At 42.0% G+C, this 22,045-nt stretch overlaps 1 long non-coding RNA gene across 4 annotated transcripts in view; it reads right to left on the minus strand.

Moving 5' to 3' along the window:
* The window catches only part of LOC309816020, a 47,489-nt gene that overhangs the window by 23,116 nt on the left and 2,328 nt on the right, over positions 1-22,045 (minus strand). For all 4 annotated transcript variants that reach the window (XR_014295946.1, XR_014295947.1, XR_014295948.1 and 1 more), the window contains 3 exons: positions 17,317-17,448; positions 2,538-2,602; positions 176-357 (listed from right to left, as the gene is read on the minus strand). This is a non-coding gene — a long non-coding RNA (uncharacterized lncRNA). The remainder of the gene's footprint in view (positions 1-175; positions 358-2,537; positions 2,603-17,316; positions 17,449-22,045) is intronic.

Below are 22,045 nucleotides of genomic sequence, written 5' to 3' on the forward strand. Positions count from 1 at the left end.
TAAATAAATTTATAAAAAGAAGAAGAAGAAGAAAAAAGCAACTGGATCCAAGAAATATTGGAGAGGACAAATCCTATGATAGGCTGGTTGTCAGTTGTGGGAAGGGAAGGGGTAGGACTTAGAATGACTACTAGGCCTTGAGCCCAGCAACTGCATGGGTGGTGGTGCTATTTACCATGTGACAGGACACTGGAGGAAGAGCAAGAGGGAAAGAGCAGAAGGCTGCATTTTGCTGAGTCTTCAAAACATCGCAGTGGAGCTGTCCATGTGAACAGCTGGATATTCCGGTCTGGAGAGAGATTTGGTCATCATCCATGTATAGATGGTAACTGAAGCTGTCACAGAAGTTGAGATCACCTACGGGGAGCAGGAAGAAAAGAAAGAAAAAAAAGCCTAGGAACAGACTGCTGACATTTAAAACACAAGAAGTTGAATAAACAAATTTTTTTAAAATACATAAGGAAAATTAAAAAAAATTTTTTAAACACAAAAAGAATCATTAACAACAACAAAAAACTGGAAATACCTTAATGTCCCTCAATAGGAAAACAGATAAATAAAATACAGTATATCTAGTCTATGAAATATTATACAGTAGCCAAAAAGAATGAGAAGTATCTTTATGTACCAACATGGAATATTGTCAAGGCACATTACTGAATCAAAGAAAGAAATATAAAAATGATACATAAAATGTGACCCCATTTGTGTAAATAAATAAAACACGGCAATAGCATTTTAAACATTTTCAGGGACTTCCCTGGTGGTCCAGTGGTTAAGACTCCATGCTTTCACTGCAGGGGGCACAGGTTCAATCCCTGGTCGGGGAAGTTCCACATGCCGCATGGTGTGGCAAAAAAAGAAAAAAATTTCTGGGTTCATACATATGTATGCAAACACACACAGAGTGTGGGAGGTACATTCTAAACCACTAACAGGTTGCCTCTGGAAATACAGAAATAATTGAAACAGGGGAGCGGGGAGCAGGAGTATTCAAAATATCTACCATGTTTTGAAATTAACAGTTTTCAGTATGTTCGTATTTTAATTCACAACAGAAAAATGTGTTCCAAAACTGGAAATTCATAATACTTGTGTAAACCATGGAAGATTAAATGTGTTGTTATTTTGACAATGTTTTAAATTTTAGAGTCACATTTTATTCTGATCTGAATTTTTATCAAGATGCTGAAACTGGTTTGTTTGAAACTAGTTTGTCATACATACTGTGCATAATCACAGTATTTATTTTCTGGGACTATTGGGAATGTGTAGACTTATGTTTATTGCTAAGGGAACAATTATTTATAAAATAATATTAAATCCAGTATTAGCTGCCTATTTCAGACACTTAATACTTGCAGGGACCCATGTTACACTTACTACACTGAAGTTTTTGGTTGTTTGCTTTTTGTTTGTTTGTTTTAAAATTTATTTGGCTGCGTCGGGTCTTTGTTGCTGCGCGCGGGCTTTCTCTAGTTGTGGCAAGTGGGGGCTCCTCTTCGTTGTGGTGCGTGGGCTTCTCATTGCGGTGGCTTCTCTTGCTGTGGAGCACGGGCTCTAGATGCACGGGCTTCAGTAGTTGTGGCGCACGGGCTTCAGTAGTTGTGGCTCGCGGGCTCTAGAGCAAAGGTTCCGTAGCTGTGGCGCACGGGCTTAGTTACTCCACGGCATGTGGGATCTTCCCGGACAAGGGATCAAACCTGTGTCCCCTGTATTGGCAGGCGGATTCTTAACCACTGCGCCACCAGGGAAGTCCCGAGGGTGAGTCTTTAAAAAAAACAAAAAAAACTGCTCTATTTTGAATCCTTGGCCCCAGGCCAAGTTTGGCCACAGATCCCCTAGACTGGGCCAGAACCCCAGGAAGGGAGGTCAAATACCAAAGTCCTAAACAAATATGGGAGAATAAGTACAGATGCCAGCTTCAAGGACAGGGATCAGGTGGCCTTACAGGCCAGCAGCAGTCTCAAAGGGGAAAAAGTATTTAAAGATCTGGAAGTAGCTCTGCAGTGCTGAGGGATGAGGCTGGGGGGCAGTCAGGCAAAACTGGGGGAAGTGGTACGGGCAAGCTGAAGAAACAGCCAGTTCCACTTATAAAGATTCCAAGTGAAGTGCCATAATATGGTGGAAACCACATTTACAACAAAAGGAAGAGGGGAAGCTGCATTCTGTGAAGGGGTTGGGGGCATGGTGGGGGGTTGTCTAGGGATATCTAGAGGAATCACTCCACATCAAAGCAGCAATTCCAGGAGGCACAGTATAAAAGTTTAGAAACTTTCTGGAGCAGCAGAAAGAGGCCAGGGACTTGGCTTCTTCCTGAAAAGAAGGTTCTATAAAAGAGGAGAAAAGACACTGAAATAAAGCCTTTCCTTCTTCAGTAAACCAAAGGCAGAGAGATCATGGTAGGTCTCTGGTGACCGTGCTCTTAACTTTCAACTTTCTGAGCCTGAAAGACAACATATTTGGTCTACATGTTTTCCTGGTTACCCAAAGAGTTGACACTGCCTAGCTGAGGTCTTACCCAACAGCTGACTCACCATCAATTAGTCTGTATCACAGCCTGCTGCGCCTCATGCCTCACACAGTCACATATTGGGCGGCTCTGGAAAGAAAACAATCTGGTGTGAGCTGTCAAAGTCCTCTCCGTACCTGACCTCACCCTCTGGGGGTAGGTTTCATTTCAAAACTGAAAGGGACTGAAGCGCTAGGGAAATCCAAAGATCAACAGAGCCAGGAACAGGTGGTTCCTAGCAGAAAAGTGTCCCAAGCTGGAACTCAGAACAGAAACCAGACGACTGATAAGACAGTTTATGGTATCTGTCTCCAAGCCTTCAGATGCCATTTACATATTTTCCAATATTTACAACAGGGCATGACCACACTTATCCAACTTCTGACAACTAAATATCTAATTCTCCAAATGTTCAATCAACTTCCTGGCTTTATTAAGTTTTAGAGCTTTGGGGTATCTCCAATAACTGGGATACTGGGGGTGGGGGTGAACTTCTGAATTTTGCAGTCCTTCATATGGGCCACATTTTAATCCTAACGAATTCTACCATCTCTTCTTCCTTCTTCATTTCCTCATGACCCCTTAGAAAAATTCCTGTCTCACTAAAAAATTTCTAATTAGTTCATAATGGCTCTCTCACTAGAGCAATATTCAATACAATGAAAGTGTACCTCATCAAAGGAGTCAGGTTATTTGCTTGAGGTTCATTTTAACTACCTGAGTGACCCTTAGGGAAGTCACTTAATCTTTCTGGGCTCAGTTTCCTCATCTATAAAGTAAGGAGGTTGGAAACAGACAGAAGGAAAGCAATAAAACTTCCCTGAACTGAGAAAAGACTTAAGTTTTAAGTCTAAAAGGTTTATCAAGTGACAAGCAGAGTTTTGACTTTTTTTTTTAATCAAACCTAAGCCTATCATGATGAAACACTAAGCATGAAGAAAAAATTTACAAACTTTCAAAGAGCAATGGTTATTACTTACAAAGGAAAGAGAAACCTATTGGCAGTGGACTTTTCATCTGTATTACTAGAAACTGGAGAGTACAAGGCTGCGTACTTTGTAGAGACTAGGACTACTATTCAAGAATCCTTGGGAATTCCCTGGCGGTGCAGTGGTTAGGACTCTGTGCTTTCACTGCTGGGGGCCCAGCTTCCACCCCTGGTTGGGGAACTAAGATCCCACAAGACGTGTGGCGCAGCCAAAAAGGAAAAAAAAGAAAGAATCCTAAACCCAGCCAAGATATCATTCATACATGAAGATATATACACACATACACACAAATAAATAAGTAAATAAATAAACAGACCATCCATGCCCCTTGTCTAGGAAAATCACTCAAAGTATCCTAGTCAAATTAATATTTAAAATTGGAACAAAGCTGAGAAAGACAAAGTATACGCAAGACATGTTTCCCCTCCCCCTAAGAAAACCTTTTCATGAAATTGTACCAAGTGACTTCTGATGGCATTTCCAAGTACAAACAGAAACTGTCCTATACACAACCCTCCCTGGCAGTCTGGGTTTGCGAGTTGTACATCACCTAGTGGCCTGATGAAGTAAATGCAGTTTCATCAAGCGCCCGGATAAACTTCCAGCCATTTTGTGATCTCTGACGGTGTGTACGGGGCAGCAGCCTGATGTCTTAGAGATTCTGAGTAGGGGACGGCAAACCCACCAGGCTCATATAGAACTGTATAGATTCAGCTCACTAACCATCCATTCTCCAAGGATGTGGGAAGGGCCCACACTTCGTGCTAACTAATCACAAGAAGTGAAGCATAATTTGTTGCAAGGCTGCACTTGCAAATAATGAGAGACAGAGAATGCTTCTGTGCAGACCAATCTGAACTGAAAGCCAAGTTTAGATGCTATGAGAAAACTGCAAATACTCCTCATAAACAGGAAGAACGTCTCCAAACATTTACAAGATTGGAGGTGGAAGATGGATTATATTTACCCTGTATGGTTCCAGGAGATAGGCCTATAACTGATGAGAAGATACCTCAATTAGATTTCAATTCAAAACAAGAAATAATTTTCTATTCATGAGAGCAATTCAACAGTATAATGGGAGAAACCATAAACAAAATGAAAAGACAATCTACAGAATGGGAGAAAATATTTGCAAACAATACAATCAACAAGGGCTTAATTGCCAAAATACACAAACAGCTCATACAATTCGATAACAGAAAAACAAACAACCCAATCAAAAAATGGGCAGAAGACCTAAACGGACATTTCTCCAAAGATGACATACAGATGGCCAATAGGCACATGAAAAGATACTCAACACTGCTAATTATTAGAGAAACGCAAATCAAAGCTGCGATGAAGTATCACCTCACACCAGCCAGAATGGCCATCACTAATAAGGTCTACAAATAACAAATGCTGGAGAGGGTATGAAGAAAAGGGAACCCTCCTACATTGTTGGTGGGAATGTAAATTGGTGCAGCCGCTATGGAAGACAGTATGGAGGTTCCTTAAAAAACTAAAAATAGAGTTGCCATACGATTCAGCAATCTCACTCCTGGGTATATATCCGGAGAAAACTCTAATTTGAAAAGATACAGGCAGCCAAGCTCCAGCTGAAGAAGAAGTGGGGTAAGTAAGGAGGTCTCTACAACATGGCTCGTACAAAGCGGGCTGCCTACAAATCGACCTGTGGTAAAGCACCAAGGAAGAAACTGGCTGCAAAAGCCGCTTGCAAGAGTGTGCCCTCTACTGGAAGGCTGAAGAAACCTCAGCGTTACAGGCCTGGTACCGGGGCACTCCGTGAAATCAGATGTTGTCAGAAGAAGTCTACTCAGCTTCTGATTCACAAACTTCCCTTCCAGCATCTGGCACGGAAAATTGCTCAAGACTTCAAAACAGATCTGCGCTTCCGGAGTGCCGTTACTGGTGCTTTGCAGGAGGAAAGTGAGATCTATCTGGCTGGGCTTTTTGAAGACACCAACCTGTGTGCTATCCATGCCAAACGTGTAACAATTATGCCAAGCGACATCCAGCTAGCACGCCGCATACATGGAAAACACCCTTAAGAATTCACTCTGATGGGAAATACTTCATTCTTTAAAAAAAGAATTTCTCTTCTTCCTGTTATTGGTAGTTCTGAACATTAGATGTTTTTCCCCCATGGGGTCAAAAGGTACCTAAGTATATGATTGCAAGTGGAAAAGAGGGGACAGAAATTGGCAATTTTTCCAGTTTCATTTGTGTGTGAATTTTTAATATAAATGTGGGGACATAAAGCATTAATGCAAGTCAAAATGTTTCAGTAAACAAGTTTCAGCAGTTCAATTTTATAACAATTATACATAAACCTGTTAAATTTTTCTGGACTATGAAAAAAAAATACAGGCACCCCAAAGTTCATAGCAGCATTATTTACAGTAGCGAAGACATGGAAGCAACCTAAATGTCCATCCACAGATGAATAGACAAAGAAGATGTGGTATATATACACACAATGGAATATTACTCAGTAAAAAAACAAAAAGAAATAATGCCATTTTTGGCAACATGGATGGACCTAGAGATTATCATACTAAGTGAAGTCAAAAAGAGAAAGACAAATACCACATGATATCATTTACACATGGAATCTAAAATATGATACCAATGAACTTATTTACAAAACAGAAAAAGACTCACAGATATAGAAAACAAATTTATGGTTACCAAAAGGGAAAGGTGGTGGAGGGGGATAAATAAGGAGTTTGGGATTAGCAGATACAAACTACTATATATAAAACAGACAAACAGGGTACTTCCCTGGTGGTCCAGTGGTTGAGAATCTACCTTCCAATGCAGGGGACATGGGTTCGATCCCTGGTTGGGGAACTAATAATATCCTAGAGGCCACGGGTTAACTAAGCCCGTGTGGTGCAACTACTGAGCCCACACACTCTGGAGCCCATGCACCACAACTAGAGAGAAGCCCGCATGCCACAACGAAGAGTCCACTCACCGCAAGGAAAGATCCTGCGTGCCACAACTAAAACCTGACACAGCCAAATTAAAAAAAAACAAAACAGATAAACAACGCGGTCCTACTGTATAGCACATGGAACTATACTCAGTATCCTGTAATAAACCATAATGGAAAAGAAAAAAAAAACAACTATAATGGGATTCCTCAAGATGTGATGAGCTTCCCAGCAATGGAAGTATTCAAAAATAATTTAAATCAGCTGTCCCCAACCTTTTTGGCACCAGGGAACAGTTTCATGGAAGACAATTTTTCCACGAAAGGAAGGTGGCAGGGGGATAGTTCAGGCGGTAACGCGAGCGATGGTGAGCAGCAGATGAAGGTTCGCTCGCTTGCTTGCCCGCTGCTCACCTCCTGCTGTGCAGCCCGGTTCCTAACAGGCCGTGGACTGGTACCAGTCCGCAGCCTGGGGGTTGGGGACCCCTGATTTAAATGATCATCTGTCAGGGGACTACATAAAGCAATTCTGTAACTGAATGGAAGTCTGGAGACAAGGAGATTGATTGTATTACCTCAAAGGCCCTTTCCAATTCCAAGTGTCTGTCATTCTATTAAATAAAACAAAAACAAAGCAAACAAATAAACAAAACAAAAACCACTAATAAATAACTAAAGAGTTTTCCCTCTGCATTTTTTTTCAAGCTCGGACTAAGAAGCCAGTACAACTTAGTGGGTTTGATACCACTTTCCACTTAAGTAAATGTGGACAAATTACTTAACTCTATTTGCCTCACTCTTATTGTCTGTAAATTTAGAACAATAATAATACCTATCTCATAAGATTACTATGACGGTTAAATAATATGATACTTATAAAGTACTTAAAACAGTGCCTAACAAAGAAAGTGTATACAACTAGCAGGTAGCTGTGGTGAATGGGAGTGGGGGGTTGAAAGTGAAACCTAAATGTGCTGCTTGTTTTAGTTATCTGTTCCCAACCCTCAACCAAAGCATTCCTGGCTGCTGCTGGCCAGAGGCTAGGTTCCCTTGGCAACCAGCCTCAAAAAAGAGCCCAGATCTACCTTCTTCAGGAAGGCAGCTCATTCTCTGCCCTGAAATCTATCATCTTCCTTTGCACAAAGCAGGCTCAATTACAGAATATCAGAGTTAGAAGGACCATCTCAGAGACCATGTAGAGCGACCCCTTTGTTTAATAAATGAGGACAACAGGCCGAGAAAAGTCAAGTCCTAGAGGTGGCAAGTTGGTGGCAGGGTCAAGACAAGATCGCAGGCCTCCTCATTCCTAGCCCAGTAAAGTTGTCCCATTTTTCAGTAGGACTGGTCCTCCTAAGTCCCATGCTACTGACCCACACTACGTACTTTACACAGGTAAAAGAGAAATAGAAGCAGTAGAGTGCAGAGATTAAGAGCATGGACTCTGGAGCCAGACTGCTTATTCAAATCCCAGCTCTACCACTTACTGTGACTTTAAGCAAGTTTCCTAACCTCTCTGTTTCTATAAAATAGGGATAAGGGTTACTACCTTATAGTTATTATAAGGATATGATGAGATAATCCATGTAAAATGCATGACACACAGAAAGTGCTCAACGTGTATACTGCTTCCTCTGTTTCTCATCATTACCAGTTGCATTAAGAAGAAAGACAATCATAATAACAAATGAGACCAGACAAGCTCCTACTTCTGGTCCAGAGAGCACTGGGAAGAACAAGCGTAGCTGTTTAGCTCCATTTCCTGGTCCTGGCCAGGAACACCCAATCCCTAGCAGGGGAAGACTACAACTAACCCATCACTCATTCATTACTTTGGATCTAGGAAAGAGTCAACTCAGAGAATAACCCAGTACATGCTATAGTGATAAGATATTTAAGATCACAAATAAAGGTTAGGGAGGTCCAAACCCACAACACAATTCTTGTGGGTCCAGTCTCTTCCTCTTAACCCACGACGGGTGGTATAGTGTAAAGGTTAAGAACAAGAGCTCTGGAGTTTGACGGCCTGAAGTGCAGTTCCTGTTCCGTCATTTATTTGCTGTATCACTTAAGCAAATTACCTTACCTCTCTCTAAGCCTTTATTTCTCCATCTGTTAAATGAGAATAACAGCTATTCTGATTATGATAACAGCTGACATCTGGTGAGCACTTTCTATGTGCCAAGCGCTACATTAAGCACTTTACATGGCTTAAATTACTTAATCATCACAAACACTTTATGGGGCTGGTACCTTAGTACCCCCATTTTACAGATGAGGAAAATGAGGCACAGTCTTCTTATTCAAGGCCACATGGCTAGTTACTGGCAAAGCTGAGATATCAACACAGGAGGTCTGACCTCAGAGTCTATGCTCCCTCCTCCTACGCTGCTCTATTTCTCCATAGCACCAGCTTCACATGGTTGTTATGTTGTTAAAATAAGCCAATCCATATAAGGTGCTTAGCGCAGGGCCTTGTTCATCAAGGTTCACCATCACCATTATTACTGTTGTTGTCATTATCATCGTCATCAACCCTTTGAGACTCTCAAATACTACTACCCCCTGAGTTCTAATTTCACCTAAAGGGAAATGGTTGCTTTCCTACCTAGATACCAACCAGCTCACCGGGCAGCCTGCAGTGAGGTTCTAGTATTTCATTTCCCTCATGTAACACAGCAGTAAGTATCTGGGTGGAGAGGCAAGGAAATATCTTCTATAAACCTGCTACTTTATAAAAAAAAAATAAAGTCTGTTTTTAAAAAATAAAATCTTCACTACTCTCATTAGAAAAGAAACATATGTTTATTATATTTTTCAAAATAAAGCACAGATCAGACTTCCCTGGTGGTCCGGTGATTAAGAGTTCGCCTGCCAATGCAGGAGATGCGGGTTCGATCCCTGGTTGGGGACATAAGATCCCACATGGCGCAGGGCAACTAAGCCCACGCGCCACAACTAGAGAGCCCGCGTGCCCCAACTACAGAGCCCACATACTCTGGAACCCACATGCCACAACGACAGAGCCCACACGCCACAGCTAAAGAGCCCACACGCCACAACAAAGATCCCACATGCTGCAACTAAGACCTGATGCAGCCAAAAAGAAAAATAAATATTTTAAAAAATAAATAAAGCACAGATACACACTATTTTTTTAAATTGTTCTCTACCTCCTTCCCCTTTCCACTCTCCTGTTCTCAAAACCAGTAGATTATTTAGTCACTTAATCCTCATAAGAAGTAAGACTGGTGTCATTCATCATTATCTCCATTTGACAAGCACAGAAACTGAGGTTCAGAGAGGTTCACGATCATACAGCTGGTAAGTGGATGGCCAGGGTCTCTGGAAAAGAACTTTCAGATATGGAGGAAGGTAAAGACAGTAAACTCCTTCTCTAAGCCTGAGAGGAAGTGGTTATGACAGATGGTTCCTTGAAGGTTAAAAAGAACCAAGACTGATAATGGGATTTTTAAGAAACTCTTGCTCTAACAAGGTAAGAACAGATGTTGTAACCCAAAAAGCCAGTAATGCAGTGAGCTATCATCAATCCTGCCCTCCCAGAAACAGTGCAAATTATTGATAAGCCTAACAAAGCAGGACTTCATCTCTGAAGATATCCATACCATACCCCTGCACACCAGTTCTTACCTCCCAAATTCCAAAATGATGTATCACTTTATCCTGCTAGAGAGCACAGTTCAAAGTAAGTGTTTTTTAGAGTGAGCAACGTGAGGGCAGGAACAATGTCTTGTTCATACAGATCTTTCCCTCATTAACTGGTACACAATCTTCTATTTATTCAATACATTTTGTTTAAAAATGAATAAATTTGGGACTTCCCTGGTGGTCCGCTGGTTAAGAATCCGCCTTCCAATGCAGGAGACGTGGGTTCGATCTCTGGTAGGGGAACTAAGATCCCACATGCCACAGGGCAACTAAGCCTGCATGCTGCAACTACTGAGCCCACACACTCTGGACCCCATGCTCCACAACTAGAGAAAAGCCTGTGCACCACAATGAAGAGTCCACTCGCCACAAAGAAAGATCCCACATGCTGCCACTAAGACCCAACACAGCCAAAAAAGTAAATAAAATTTTAAAAAAAGAATAAATGTATTCATTCAACTCCTATGTGCTAGGTACTGTTCTAGGAGGTGGGGATAATAGCAATGAGCAAAACAAAGTGGATGAAATTTACATTCTAGTCATGGGTGACAAATAATAAACTATAGTAGAGAGTTCCTAGAACAGTGCCTGGCACACAGTAGGCAGCACTCAAAATATTTAAATAATGAGTGAATGAATGAATGAATAGTATGTCAAATAGTAATAAGTTCTGTGGAGACAAACAAAGCAGGGAAGGGAAACAAGGAAGGCAGAGAGCAGGAGATGGCTTTTACTTTACATAGTATGGTCAAGGAATGCTTAGATTAGGTGACAGTTGGGCAGAAACCTGAAGGAGGTAACGGAGGAGGCCACGTTGACATCTGGAATAAGTGTTCCAGAAAAAACAGCTACAAAGGTCCCAAGGCTTGGCATGTTGGAGCAATTGCAAGGAGACCAGTGCGGCCAGAGCCCAAAGAGAAAGTGATAGACGATGAGGTCAGAGCAGCTGGGAGAGGGTGATGTTGAAGATCCCACGCAGCCTTGTAGATCACCTGAAGGACTTTAGTTTTTAATCTGGGTGGGACCCAGTGAATAGTTTTCAGCAAAGTGGTATGATGTGATATACACGTAACAAGATTATACTGGTCACTGTTAAGATTAGACTGGGGCCCCTGAGAAAACCATAATTCAAAAAGAGTCATGTACCACAATGTTCACTGCAGCTCTATTTACAATAGCCAGGACATGGAAGCAACCTAAGTGTCCAACGATAGATAAATAGATAAAGAAGATGTGGCACATATATACAATGGAATATTACTCAGCCAAAAAGGAAACGAAATTGAGTTACTGTAGTGAGATGGATGGACCGAGAGTCTGTCATACAGAGTGAAGTAAGTCAGAAAGAGAAAAACAAATACCGTATGCTAAAACGTATATATGGAATCTAAAAAAAAAGGTCATGAAGAACCTAGGGGCAGGACGGGAATAAAGACACAGACCTACTAGAGAAGGGACTTATGGACACGGGGAGGGGGAAGGGTAAGCTGGAACAAAGTGAGAGAGTGGCATGTACATATATACGCTACCAAATGTGAAACCAATAGCTAGTGGGAAGAAGCCGCATAGCACAGGGAGATCAGCTCGGTGCTTTGTGACCACCTAGAGGGGTGGGATAGGGAGGGTGGGAGGGAGGGTGGGAGGGAGGGAGACGCAAGAGGGAAGAGATATGGGGATATATGTATATGTATAGCTGATTCACTTTGTTATAAAGCAGAAACTAACACACCATTGTAAAGCAATTATACTCTAATAAAGATGCTAAAAAAAAAAAAAGATTAGACTGGGGGAGACCAAGAGCAAAAGGAGGAAGAACATTTAGAAGGCTATTCCAATAGTAGCAGGGAAGGGGGTGAGAAGTGTTCAAACCCTGGATGCATTTTAAGGTAGAGCTCACAGGACTGGCTGGTGGATTGGATGATGAGAGAAAGAGAAACAACAGAGTCAAGGGAGAGTCCTCAATATAACTGAAACTGAGACGGGGAGAAACTGCCAGAGGTACAGGTTTGAGAGGAGAAGTTCCAGGATTAATGTTTTGAATACTTTAAGTTCAAGAAGTTATTACAGGACTTCCCTGGTGGTGCAGTGGTTAAGAACGCACCTGCCAATGCAGGGGACACGAGTTTGAGCCCTGGTCCGGGAAGATCCCCCATGCCGCAGAGCAACTAAGCCTGTGCGCCACAACTACCAAGCCTGCACTCTAGAGCTCGCGAGCGACAACTACTGAGCCCGTGAACCACAACTACTGAAGCCCGTGTGCCTAGAGCCCATGCTCTTCAACAAGAGAAGCCACTGCAATGAGAAGCCCATGCACTGCAACGAAGAGGAGCCCCCGTTCACCACAACTAGAGAAAGCCTGCGTGTAGCAACGAAGACCCAACACAGCCAAAACTTAATTAATTAATTAATTAATTAATTAATTTTTAAAAAAAGCTATTACATACACACATGGAGATATCCCATAGGCAGCTGGACAGAAGAGTCTTGAGTTCACAGGAAGACATTCAAGCTGGTAATATATACTTGAGAATTCTCAGGGTATAAATGATATTTAAATTCTTAAAAGAGAGCACTTAGTAAATGAGTGTAGACAGAGAAGTGATCCAAGGACGGATTTGAGTACTCCATCATTGGAGGCTGAGGAGATAAGGAAACAGCCAAAAGGGCGGGGCGGTACGTGGGAGTTTGAGAAGAAGGGGCTCCTGAGGTAGAAGGAGAACCAAGGGAGCGGCATCCTGGAAGCCAAGTGAAACTAGTGTGTGAGGAGGAAGTGTCAAATACTACTGAGAGATCAAGAAGATGACAGAAATGACCACTGAATCTATGTACTATTTTCTAAGCATTCCTCCCTAATCCACACATAACACATTTTTTTCTTTTAATCTACGTAAAATCCCAGTATTGTCCAATGAATACACATCAGGTTTCTGTTTAATGCAGCTATATCTGCATCTCAAAAAACAAAATCAATGCTCTTAAAATGGACACAGCAGACTTTACACAGTGAATAATGTTGACCAAATGCTTTATCTGGTTGAAGTAACTGTCTCTCTGACATAATGTCCCTGACCAAGTCTTACTTGTGTTCAGTAGGTGGGATCAGAGAAATGAGTTATTTAAATGTATTTCTTTTGTTCTGCCATAAAGTAGCAATTATTCTTGAACTCATTTTCCTCCTTCCTAACTCAAACATCCTAAGCAGCTAAACAAAGACCCTAAATTTCCACACACACCCCCTTATAAACAAAGCAGAACACAATAAAATCCAAAAGTTGGATGAGAAAGGGATATGCTGCCTATTGTAGCTGCTTTCTTTTACTATACAAAGGGTTAATAATTATTTGCTAATTCAAAGGCTGTACTTTGTTTACATTTTGTCCTTAAAATCTCTAGATAGGAAGTGCGATTTCTAGTGTCTTCACCTTAAAAGAGAATTACTGCTACAAAATAAGGACTTTAACTTTCTGTGCTCTAGCGCAGGGGTCCCCAACCCCCTGGCCACAGACCAGTACTGGTTAGGAACCAGGCAGCACAGCAGGAGGTGAGTGGCGGGCAAGAGAGAGAAGCTTCACCTGTATCTACAGCCGCTCCCTATCGCTCGCATTACTGCCTGAGCTCCGCCTCCTGTCAGCATTATCATGAGTTGTATAATTATTTCATTATATATTTCAATATAATAATAATAGAAATAAAGTGCATGATAAATGTAATGCTCTTGAATCATCCCGAAACCATCCCCGCCACCCCATCTGTAGAAAAACTGTCTTCCACGAGACCGGTCCCTGGTGCCAAAAAGGTTGGGGGCCAGTGCTCTAGTGAACAGAGTCATGTCTCAATAATCTACACTTCTGAAGCAGAACAATAATCACCAAAAACTGGATCACGCAAACATCCTTCATGTCTTCATGAAACGGCTACAACTTCTGAAAGGACTGAGCTCTCTGCCTTTGGGAGGAATACCCTTCCCTGCCCTCCACCGTGCAATGTGCCAACTTGGGACTCAGCCTGAATGACAACTTCTCTAGGCGGCCTTCCCAGATCCCCTCCAAGGCTGAATAAAGGGCCCTCCTCTGATCCCGTAACACCACAGCTTGGTAAGCACCACAGCTTACTCATATCCCAATACTTTAACACATTATACTGTGAACCTGTTTACTCCTCTGTCTACCTCTCCAGACCATAAACATCTTGAGGGCAAGGACAATATCTCATTCATTTTTATAGCCTCAGTGTCTGAAACATATCAAACAATCAAGTGTCTGCTGAATGAAAGAATAACATGAAACTTGAGCCAGAATACCTTACGTGATTTTTTTTTTTTTCTTTTTGCAGTATGCGGGCCTCTCACTGCTGTGGCCTCTCCCGCTGCGGAGCACAGGATCCGGACGCGCAGGCTCCGGACGCGCAGGCTCAGCGGCCATGGCTCACGGGCCCAGCCGCTCCGCGGCACATGGGACCCTCCCAGACCGGGGCACGAACCCGTATCCCCTGCATCGGCAGGCGGACCCCCAACCACTGCGCCACCAGGGAGGCCCCCTTACGTGATTTCTGTAGCATATTTTCCTTGATAAACCAGGTGAACTGAGGCTAATATTAAAATTACTGGCGTCTGTATGATCCAGCAATCCCACTCCTGAGCATATATCCACACAAAACTGTAATTCGAAAAGATACATGCACCCCTATGTTCACGACAGCACTACTCACAATAGCCAAGACGTGGAAACAACGTCACTATCCATCGACAGCTGAATGGATAAAGAAGACGTGGTACATATATACAATGGAATACTACACAGCAATAAAAAAAGAATGAAATAATGCCATTTGCAGCAACATGGATGGACTCAGAGATTATCAGACTAAGTGAAATAAGCCAGAAAGAGAAGGAAGAATACCATATGATATCACTTATATGTGGAATCTAAAATATGACACAAATGAACCTATCTACAACACAGGAACAGACTCACAGACACAGAAAACAGGCTTGTGGTTGCCAAGGGGGGGGCGGGGGGAGGGATGGATTGGAAGTTTGGGGTTAGCAGATGCCAACTATTATATATAGAATGAGTAAACTACAAGGTCCTGGGGTTTCCCTGGTGGCACAGTGGTTGAGAGTCTGCCTGCCGATGCAGGGGACACAAGTTCGTGCCCCGGTCCGGGAAGATCCCACATGCCGCAGAGCGGCTAGGCCTGTGAGCCATGGCTGTTGAGCCTGAGCGTCCAGAGCCTGTGCTCCACAACGGGAGAGGCCACAACAGTGAGAGGCCCACATACCACAAAAAAAACAAAAAAACAAAAAAAAACTACCGGGTCCTACTGTATAGCACAGGGAACTATATTCAATAATCTGTGATAAACCATAACGAAAAAGAATATAAAAAAGAATGTATACATATTTATAACAGTTTCTTACTAACACAACATTGTAAATCAACTATAAGTCAATAAAAATAAAATAAAATAGGGAGTGCGTTGGCGGCCTAGGGGTTAGGATTCAGTGCTTTCACTGCAGAGGCCTGGGTTCGATCCCTGGTCAGGGAACCATCCCGCAATGCCATGCAGCATGGCCAAAATAGAAAAAAAAAAAAAGAAAGAAAGAAAATAAAAGAAAATTACTGGCATCTATTCACATCCCAGTTGATAGCAGAAACAAAGAAATTTCCCCTACCTGACACTGGAAATAGAGGATAAGAAGAGATACGTGCTGCTCAAAACCAGATCAGGAGGAGTTATCATACTAGCTGCTCTGCCTTGATTTGTCCCACACCATACGAGAGGCTAATGGACCTCTGGATTGCTCTCTTCACCTCCCTTCCACTGATTCTGTATTCTCCTCTTTGCCCTATTCTTCTTTTGTTTGTTTTGTTTTAATATTTATTTATTTATTTCTGGCTGCTTTGGGTCTTAGTTGTGGCACATGGGATCCTTTGTTGTGGCCCATGGGCTTCTCTCTAATTGTGGCATGCGGGTTCCAGAACACGTGGGCTCTGTAGTTGCAGCACATAGGCTCTCCAGTTATGGCACATGGGCTTTGTTGGCCTGCGGTATATAGGCTCTTAGTTCCCTGACCAGGAATCGAACCCAGGTCCCCTGCATTGGAAGGTGGATTCTTAACCACTGGACCACCAGAGAAGTCCCCTCTGCCCTATCCTTTTCTGTCTTTGCTTTACTTACCTTTTCCCACTTCTTCTCATTCTATAATTTGCATTTGCATTCTGTTCTCATTTTCCCTTTAACTTTTCTCTGCACTCTGTTCTCCAGGCCTTATTTTAGTTAAAATGACCCTGGGGAATACATGAGCAATGCTTTGCCCAACTGGGAGAACTTAGGCCAAGGATGTTGCTGTATATCCTGGTCACTTCTGTAAAGCACACCAACATATTTCTGCTGTTTCTGAGGAAACCAAGTAGTGACCCCCTAACAGCAGCACAGGGTTATCAGAATATGAGGTCAAATTGTTACTATCCACAGTGGGTAAGACATGTTTCTAAACTGCACTCTCTAGTATCCTGGAAATAGGGTAAAGGTCCTCTTAATTTACAATAATTTTAAATAAAAGAGAAATGGGAAGCTAAATATGAAGGGCAAAGAGGAAAAGAAACCATGTTTTTGGGAAAAATGCTGCGTGTTGATGGGACAAATTTCAAAAGCTATAGGATACTTGCTGGGCCAGGTAGGTTGGGGGGAAAAAAAAGGTGGTTCCTGCCCCCAGGGAACCTAGTCTCATTCCTACCACTTCCCAAACCCATAAATGTAAACATTAAAGAACCAGAGAGAGGAGATTCTCTTGAACCAAAAGAGTCAGTAACCTAACATAAGTGAATTGGATGTTCAGGGACAGAAGAATAAAGACTGGATAGAAAACTCTTTGAATTTAAGATAAAGTTATTCCATGTATTAAAGTCAGTGCCACAAACATCAGAAGCCAAGGAAAGGAACAATCCACGACTAGGAGTCAAGAGGCCTGGCTCAGGTCCTAACAAGCTGTGTAACCTTGGGCAAGTCATTTTACTACTCTGATCCAAAGATGGTTCTTTCATAAAATGGGCATAATAATATCTCCCTGGCAAAGTTGACTGTGATGATTAAATAACACTTTGAAAAGTTTTATATAACATACCAATGTGGTAAGAGGAAGCAAAAATCCTGTGGTTCAATTTCTAAAGTGTAAGCCTGACTCACCTTCCCAACCTTTAACCAACCTGGGAGAAGAGTCATGTGAGGCTCCAGGAGTGGGGTGGTGACTGTTTAGTCAGTTGCTCTGTATCTCAGTGGCTTCATCTGTAAAATGGGTGGTATGGAATTCACTCACATATCCGCAAGATAAGGCAGGTCTGAGGAAGGGAGTGGAGAATTTACCATAAGTGACTAAAACATTTACCCAACCCTCCCTCCCAGGGATAAATGACCAAGATCATCAAATATCATCACTCCCTGGACAGAATTAGAAACGGCCTTAGAGAGCATTTAATCTCGTTTTACAGATGGGAAAACTGAGACCCAGATAAATGAACTGAATTGTAGAATCTCAAAGCTAGTTAGTGGCAGAGTTGGAGCTAGGGGCCAGAGCCACCAATTCTCAAGTCCAGTACCCTCTTTGCCAGATCTCAGGGTCACCCAAGGTACCTGAGGCCCTTATAACATATTATCAACACCAAGACACAATACAATTTCATCAAAAGCTAAATGTGGGTTACCCAAGGGAGGGGCTGTAAGACTCTGATGCAGGCAGTGCTGAGAGCTGGGAAAGAGAAGACTTCATTGGGAAAGTGAGTAGAGTCCCGGAGATACTCAGACACAAAGAGATTAAACAAATATGTCTGCTGCAGAATTACAAAGGATCATGAGAGATTGCTACAAGCAACTATATGCCAATAAAATGGACAACCTGGAAGAAATGGACAAATTCTTAGAAAAGCACAACCTTCTGAGACTGAACCAGGAAGAAACAGAAAATATAAATAGACCAATCACAAGCACTGAAAATGAAACTGTGATTAAAAATCTTCCAACAGGGGCTTCCCTGGTGGCGCAGTGGTTGAGAGTCCGCCTGCCGATGCAGGGGACACGGGTTCGTGCCCCGATCCCGGAAGATCCCACATGCCGTGGAGCGGCTGGGTCCGCGAGCCATGGCCGCGGAGCCTGTGTGTCCGGAGCCTGTGCTCCGCAACGGGAGAGGCCACAGCAGTGAGAGGCCCGCGTACAGCAAAAAATCTTCCAACAAACAAAAGCCGAGGACCAGATGGCTTCACAGGCGAATTCTATCAAACATTTAGAGAAGAGCTAACGCCTATCCTTCTCAAACTCTTGCAAAATATAGCAGAGGGAGGAACACTCCCAAACTCATTCTACAAGGCCACCATCACCCTGATACCAAAACCAGATAAAGACGCCACAAAAAAAGAAAACTACAGGCCAATATCACTGATGAACGTAAATGTAAAAATCATCAACAAAATACTAGCAAGCAGAATCCAACAGCACATTAAAAGGATCATACACCATGATCAAGTGGGGTTTCCCAGGGAAGCAAGGATTCTTCAATATATGCAAATCAATCAATGTGATACACCATATTAACAGACTGAAGGAGAAAAACCATATGATCATCTCAATAGATGCAGAAAAAGCTTTCAACAAAATTCAACACCCATTTATGATAAAAACTCTCCAGAAAGTGGGCATAGAGGGAACCTACCTTAACATAGTAAAGGCCATACATGACAAACCCACAGCCAACATCATTCTCAATGGTGAAAAACTGAAACCATTTCCACCAAGATCAGGAACAAGACAAGGTTGTCCACTCTCACCACTATTATTCACCATAGTTTTGGAAGTTTTAGCCACAGCAATCAGAGACAAAAAAGAAATAAAAGGAATCCAAATCAGAAAAGAAGTAAAGCTGTCACTGTTTGCAGATGACATGATACTATACATAGAGAATCCTAAAGACATTACCAGAAAACTACTAGAGCTAATCAATGAATTTGGTAAAGTAGCAGGATACAAAATTAATGCACAGAAATCTCTTGCATTCCTATGCACTAATGATGAAAAATCTGAAAGAGCAATTAAGGAAACACTCTCATTTACCACTGCAACAAAAAGAATGAAATACCTAGGAATAAACCTACCTAAGGAGACAAAAGACCTGTATGCAGAAAACTATAAGGCACTGATGAAAGAAATTAAAGATGATACAAACAGAGAGATATACCATGTTCTTGGACTGGAAGAATCAACGTTGTGAAAATGACTATACTACCCAAAGCAATCTACAGATTCAATGTAATCCCTGTCAAACTACCAATGGCATTTTTCACAGAACTAGAACAAAAAAATTTCACACTTTGTATGGAAACACAAAAAGACCCCAAATAGCCAAAGCAATCTTGAGAAAGAAAAATGGAGCTAGAGGAATCAGGCTCCCGGACTTCAGACTATACTACAAAGGTACAGTAATGAAGACAGAATGGTATTAGCAAAAATCCAGAAATATAGATCAATGGAACAGGATAGAAAGCCCAGAGATAAACCCACGCACATATGGTCACCTCATCTTTGATAAAGGAGGCAAGAATATACAATGGAGAAAAGACAGCCTCTTCAATAAGTGGTGCTGGGAAAACTGGACAGGTACATGTAAAAGAATGAAATTAGAACACTCCCTAACACCATACACAAAAATAAACTCAAAATGGATTAAAGACCTAAATGTAAGGCCAGACGCTGTAAAACTTAGAGGAAAACATAGGCAGAACACTCCATGACATAAATCACAGCAAGATCCTTTTTGACCCACCTCCTAGAGAAATGGAAATAAAAACAAAAATAAACACATGGGACCTAATGAAACTTAAAAGCTTTTGCACAGCAAAGGAAACCATAAACATGACGAAAAGACAACCCTCAGAATGGGAGAAAATATTTGCAAACAAAGCAACTGACAAAGGATTAATCTCCAAAATATACAAGCAGCTCATGCAGCTCAATATTAAAGAAACAAGCAACGCAATCCAAAAATGGGCAAAAGACCTAAAAAGACATTTCTCCAAAGAAGATATACAGATTGCCAACAAACACATGAAAGGATGCTCACCATCACTAATTATTAGAGAAATGCAAATCAAAACTACAATGAGGTACCACCTCACACCAGTCAGAATGGCCATCATCAAAAAATCTATAGAGACTTCCCTGGTGGCACAGTGGTTAAGAATCCATCTGCCAATGCAGGGACACAGGGTCGAGCCTTGGTCCGGGAAGATCCCACATGCCGTGGAGCAATTATGCCCGTGTGCTACAACTACTGGGCCTGCGCTCTAGAGCCTGTGAGCCACAACTACTGATCCCGTGTGCCACAACTACTGAAGCCCGCAAGCCTAGAGTCCGTGCTCCGCAACAAGAGAAGCCACCACAATGAGAAGCCCGCGCACTGCAACCAAGAGTAGCCCCCGCTCGCTGCAACTAGAGAAGGCCTGCGCACAGCAGCGAAGACCCAACACAGCCAGAACTAAAATAAATAAATAAATAAAAATTAAAAACAATCTACAAACAATAAATGCTGGAGAGGGTGTGGAGAAAAGGGAACCCTCTGCACTGTTGGTGGGAATGTAAATTGATACAGCCACTATGGAGAACAGTATGGAGGTTCCTCAGAGAGCTAAAAATGCAACTACCATATGACCCAGCAATCCCACTACTGGGCATATACCCTGAGAAAACCATAATTCAAAACGAGTCATGTACCACAATGTTCACTGCAGCTCTATTTACAACAGCCAGGACATGGAAGCAACCTAAGTGTCCATCAACAGATGAATGGCTAAAGAAGATGTGGCACATATATACAATGGAATATTACTCAGACATAAAAAGACACGAAACGAAGTTATTTGTAGTGAGGTGCATGGACCTAAAGACTGTCATACAGAGTGAAGTAAGTCAGAAAGAGAAAAACAAATACTGTATGCTAACACATATATATGGAATCTAAAAAAAAAAAAAAAAGGGGTTCTGAAGAACCTAGGGGCAGGACAGATATGAAGATGCAGACATAGAGAATAGACTTGAGGACATGGGGAGGGGGAAGGGCAGGCTGAGACAAAGTGAGAGAGTGGCATGGACATATATACACTACCAAATGTGAAATAGTTAGCTACTGGGAAGCAGTTGCATAGCACGGGGAGATCAGCTCGGTGCTCTGTGTCCAACTAGAGGGGGTGGGATAGGGAGGGTGGGAGGGAGACGCAAGAGGGAGGAGATATGGGGATATATGTATATGTATGGCTGATACACTCTGTTATAAAGCAGAAACTAACACACCATTGCAAAGCAATTATACTCCAATAAAGATGTTAAAAAAAAAAAAGAAATATGCAGCCAAAAAAGGCTTAAAATTGCAGTCTTGGGAAGACTGACCCAGTGGGTAAAATTTTCTTTAGGGAAAAGAAACAGGTGGCAGATTTAGAGGACCAGAATGCTTTGAATCAGGATAATTCTTGATTATATGCAATTTAGTCCTTTTGTTGTCTCCTAAGTTTTTAACACTTACTAAGATCAACTGTCTCTCTACAAGATAAGGCCCTCTAAAGAGACCACAGACGGTCTACCCTAGTGGTTAAGTATATAGGCTCTGGGCTCAAATTGCCTCGATCCAAATCTTCGTTTTACCACTTAACAGCTGTGTGACCTTAGATAAATCCTTCTCTTTGTACCTCTGTTAAAATGGAAATAACATCACCCCCATCTCAGGAGGATTTGTGAGGTTTAAATGTGTAGATTAATCATACTAGTAGTCATAACCTAATAATGGGTTTTTCATCCCTTAAGTGTGATGTGCGCCTCTTTTTTTTTTAATGTAACGAAGACAACAGAAATTACCAGAGTACATTGCGTGCAGTATGAATAAGCACTGTTTTGCAAAAA

Source organism: Mesoplodon mirus (assembly GCF_964341445.2).
Source record: "Mesoplodon mirus genome assembly, chromosome: 14".
Taxonomy (NCBI): Eukaryota; Metazoa; Chordata; class Mammalia; order Artiodactyla; family Ziphiidae; genus Mesoplodon; species Mesoplodon mirus.